Here is a 5,562-nt window from a genome sequence, read left to right as displayed (position 1 = left end):
TGGTACTGTTTCGAAATATAGATGGCGAACTTCACATCACAATTTTCAAATTGAGAAATCATTAGATGGCGAATTCAAAATACCTAGTCCATTTAAAATGTGTTTGATTAGCATGAAAAATATCACCTATAAAATAAAATATTTTCCATCTTTCGTTAAAAAGAAAAATCATCTCTACCCAAGGAAAATGTTTTCCTTAAAAACAAGGAAAAATAGGTATATTTTCAAAAATTGGAAAATGTTTTTCATGGAAAAAATAGTAATCAAACTCTTCAAGTAGGAATTTGGATAGAAAACTGATATTTTTCATGAAAAATAAATGTAATCAAACACACCCTAGGGTTTTTAGACATCATATTCAAAATAATATTTAAGTGTAATAGATTAATATTTATTTATGTTTTTAATGTTTCAATAGAAAATTGAACGCAAGGCTACTTAATTGCAAACAAGTTTGCCTCCGAGATTTAAGGATCTATAGAAAACATGGTTAACCTCACAACAAAATGATAGGTTAACCTCACAACAAAATGATAGAAGAATCTCCATAAAAACAAGACCTCATAGAGAAATTGAACTGCAACCCATTGCGCAATTTCATTTATTAACAAGTCATTGGAGCCATGAATCCACAAGTATCTGGAAAATTAGCATTTCAAACTAAGTTAAGCAGGCCCGTGCATAATAGACTTGACCAAGTCTAAAATACGAAAATAATCATAAAGGAGTGATGACTCTTTCCCTTCCAATCTGTCCCTGCTCACTTTGTTGCTATCCGCTAGAATGTTGCAAGGACTTCCACCCATGATGAGATCAAAACCACCAACATAACTTATTACTTCCTCGAGTCTCTCTTCGTCCAATGCCTGGACATCATCGAAGTCATTTAAATTTCCAGTCTGATTTGTCTACTCCCACCAGCTCCTAACTAGACCTCTATTCACTTAGGACTTCTCAACTGAAACTACATTCTTCAATTTAATTCCTAGTCGATGAAGTACTACTTCTGCATTCTATTTGAAAGCCCTATTGGGAATTGAAATTTGTGTTGACTTAATTAGATCAAGATAAGGAATTTTTGGGCATTCTATTTTATCTATAACTCTGCTTCTACGGCTTGGATTGTCCCTATATATATTTGAATCTTCTTCCAGTTTATGTATTGTTAAAATTGTATTTTTCTCTCCATTGATTGTCAATAATAATATTACTCGATTCCTCCGCCAATCTTTCTTCTTGTTTATAATCTTATTCTTGCTAGTGCAATCAATACTTCATATCGTGCCATACTTGCCTCCCCTTTTTCCCAACACTTCGGGAACCCCAATTCATTTCCATTTCATCACGCTCTAGAGGGGCAACCTTGTTCCTAGCTACCCAAGCCAAATTCCATTTGTGGCATTCGCCAAGAATAGACTTTTGCACAAAGGTAGGCAGATCACCATCAAATCTCTCAAGAGCATTCTCTCAGTTATTTTTGCACACCCAAGGGCACTTTGAATGCAGTTCAGTTTTTCTCTAGTATCCCATTGGAGCCACCACTTTCACGACAAGGGAAATGCTTGCCGGATGGTGAGTGTGGGAAGAGGAACAAGAAAGAATGTGTTATGGTGAGTTATGAACATAGCCTCTTTTCCTCACCATGGCACAAAAATACTTAGATTCAATGAACTCCGGTTCAATGTCATACAAAAATCTTGAAATAGTGTCCCAGACTCCCTTTGGGGCTAGATCCGCCAATTGCTGAATCAGGAAGAGATCAATTAATACTCTCACGCTGCAGCGATGGTACACCAAATCCTATCATTGGGTTAGGCAGACATATGGTCTCAGTCTCGGGATCATTTTTCTTTTTACAGATGTCAAAGAAGTTTCTCTTCTTGATCTTGCTAACTCCATTATATCTTGGCTGGGAATGTACAGGATAAGACATGTCAGTTACGTCGGTAACCACAATAGTTACTAAATGCTAAAGCAATAAATCTGAAAATAATTGGCAGAGCTTTCATTGAGTTTTGACTTTGTAAAATAAATGACAATCTAACCTTGAGATCATCATCCGGTAGATAAACTTCTGCTTTCCTTGATAACTGAGCAGCACAACTAAAATCAGTCAACTCAGCAATCGAGGCATCTGGACCAGCAAAAATGAGAAAGGCTACATAAATTAGCATGAAATGAGCAAATCATGTGTTGGTTGTTCCTGGCATCCCAAGATACAAAAGCTTTCGATACTTGGATCCAGCAAGCAAAACCTGTTGCAAAGGGAACCATACAAGTAGAAGCACATTTTTTAAAGAAACAAATGTAAAAACTGTCGATCTGAATTTAAGGGAAATGATTTGAATTTTCTAAAGCTTCCAATAAACTATTGGAATATCTGAAACAACAAAATTTGTCATGCATTCAACCTTTTTTTCCTTTCTTTGCATGTTTATGTGGTAATATAAATTACACAATAAATGAAATTCATAAAGCATGAGATTCTTAAGCACAATTTTTTTGTAAAAAGAAAAATTAAACATTGTATTTATAATAAGAAAGTGAATTTACGTGCAACACACGTGTACGCATACAAAAATTAAATGATACACATTTGATCATATCTAATAATTTAAACTTTTAGAGCAAATTATTTAATATGATATCAGAACTCATTAAGCCTTAATTGGCAATTTGATCTGATCATGACTCAAATGAGCTTATGGATTTGTTGCAACATGATCGACAAGAATGTGGACGCAAGATTAACTAACTCGTTGATTCGTAATGAATACGAGGAAAGGATCAACAATTTGGGAAAACAACTCAATATTTTATTATTTCTCAAAAAATATAACCAAGGATTACAAATACATAACCATCCCTTAAATAATAAATACTGACCAAACAATAAATGATAAGAAACAAGAATTAATGGCTACAGTTTTAGGCATATGATTTAGCTGCAGTTTCCACAGTACTGTGATTATTTTCCGTAGTGCTGTTTTTATTTTCCATGTTGCTATGATTTATGCACGACTCCCTCCAAATATTTACCCACACATGCCTATTTGGATAGAGAACATTCATCCTGAAATCTTTAGTCTTGATTTCTCTTGCAGAATGAGAATTTGATGTGTCTTGCTTCTTATATTAATATCTTTGGTGTCTAGTTTAATGCCAACATTTAACCGCCAAGTGAACCCAAACACAATATTTCCCCAATTCTTCCTGGAGTTCTCCAACATTTTGAAATCCAATGAAGCAGAGACCATGAGAACCTTAATCTCATTGTCGTGTACTGTCTTAGATTCCTGAAATTTAAGATTCTAGACTGTTTTGCCTGGATATTGAGAAAAAATCCGAAATCCATTGATGAAGAGAATTTTTTGCAGAATACAAGATATTAAAATTTTTGAGTACTCAATATTATGCCCCACATCTGATAAAAATAAATAAATAAAATTAGATAATTAAATAAACCATATTCATCAAAAATGTCGTATATTTTGTAATCTTGACACGAATTCCAGGATTTATTTGCTCAAATGAGCTTCCATCTTGTAGAGGCGTGTTAAGGGATGATCTCATATAGAATGAAAATGAAATATTAATGTGGTACAATAAGCCATAAAGAAAAGTATAGTTGCATCTTCTATTGTGACGAGTGCCAATAAAAACTCTGGTGTAACTATAAAGCCAATGGCACTACCACCAATAGGTGACAATTCAGACAAGAGAAACAGAGTTGAGTATGCAAAACTACAAACTTATTATGGAAGAACCAACGACGACCAAACCACCTGTGGAAGTTTCAGAAAATGATATTGCGGATGCATTAATCCATGAGGATCCCGGCCAAATCCCTACAATGAAATTTAAAGTAGAAGAATGCTAGAAATTTGCAGAGCTTTATGCAAGAGCAAAATATGAAAATGCAAGAAGGTAATTTGTCAAGCCCTGGCTTTTCAGAGTCCTGAGTTTGATTCAGTCGCAATGCCCAAACTGAAAAGCATGAGTCGGCTTCCTGCATTATGGACACCGGGTAAGCACTGCATGATTTGCAAGGCGTTGGATCGCTCTTAAGTCTTAACACAGCCAAAATTCCAACATCCGAAACATAAAAAGCATTCCTCCACTTACTCCAATTTGGCATCATTTAAACTGGAGAGATGGAAGATTCAATCCAATCACCAAAATACTCCTGAATTTTGCTAGGTTTGACAGCTGAAGGTATCTGATACTGTTAATATTTAATTTCAATCATGCTAAGAATCAAGAATCACAAAATAATAAATTGATAAATCGAATTCATACCTGCGGAAGCCATTGTTGATATGAATAATAGTTATAATAGTAGTCAAGATCTTCCCCTCCTTACTCCTCACAAAGTAATAGCTATCAATGGGGCAAGCTAATAAAATATATGCAGAGGAGAGGGGACCTAGCCTTTATATATAGGAAATAATTTGAGTCGTTCCATTACGACTAGAATTCTAATTAGGGTTTATTTCCGGCCCACATACTTTAAATTATCACATCAAATTAATACAACCCGTAAGGTGTAAAAGGCCCAATTGATCACTTAATAAATTTGGCCCAAACACAAATATCATTATGAGTCATACATCTAACCCGTAAAATTTTGCAATCGAATGCGAAGCCCACATATGGAATTATTAATTATTTCAACATTCTCCCACTTAGGCAAACATTTGATTGCCATAACAAAGTTTTAACACCCGGGTTAGACTACATAGGTGGCCACAAAAATATAGCTCCAATGATGACACCTTACGTAACATGATCCGGTCCAACAAGAATATTAACATCGAACATGAAAGTCATTACACCAATTTAAGAGATGTAAGACCATTCCACGGCTACAAATGTCAACATCCTTATCGACATGAATCCCCATCCTCCAACCAATGTGGTAGTATGTGGTATGAACTTAGCACCAAATGTGATAAAAAACTGTGCTAACTCATATCGGTCCTCATAATGTTTCAAATCAAAATGAAGCCACATGTCTCTAAAAGAGACTCATCTTATGTCTTTATACGTCATATTTCAAGATGCCAATAATATAAAAAGATATAAGTCAAATGCATGCTTAAAAATAGTTCATGGATAAGGAAAAAATTATTTTATTACCAGAAGGGGCTGTACCCGAAAACATATGGGTTGCCTACGTACCCCGTAAAGGAATCAAGCCCAAAACGTAGTTCTTTACATAAATAATTCTCACTAACCAAAAACATCAAATGTTTTCACAATACCCATATTAGTAACATGTGTCTTAAAAACTTTTGGAGCGAGTCCCTTAGTCAAGGGATCAGCAACCATCGCCTCTGTATTGATATGCTCTATTTTCGTCTGCCCTTCTTTGACTCTGTCTCTAACAACCAAATATTTGATGTCAATATGTTTTGATCCACCAGAACTTTTATTATTCTTTGAAAAGAATACTGCTGCACTATTATCACAATAGATGGTGATCGGTCTTGAGATGGAATCAACAACTTTTAAGCCAGAGATGAAATTTCTTAACCAAACGGCTTGGACTGTAGCCCCATA

At 34.9% G+C, this 5,562-nt stretch overlaps 1 pseudogene; it reads right to left on the bottom strand.

The window, feature by feature from the left end:
- Nucleotides 1-655: 655 nt before the first annotated feature.
- LOC111392339 lies at nt 656-2,290 on the bottom strand (annotated as a pseudogene).
- Between the last annotated feature and the right edge of the window lie 3,272 nt (nt 2,291-5,562).

This window comes from Olea europaea, unplaced genomic scaffold, assembly GCF_002742605.1.
Source record: "Olea europaea var. sylvestris unplaced genomic scaffold, O_europaea_v1 scaffold921, whole genome shotgun sequence".
In the NCBI taxonomy this organism is placed as follows: Eukaryota; Viridiplantae; Streptophyta; class Magnoliopsida; order Lamiales; family Oleaceae; genus Olea; species Olea europaea.
The sequence above is the reverse complement of the archived record's forward strand: the minus strand, read 5'-3'. Positions and strand labels throughout refer to the sequence as shown.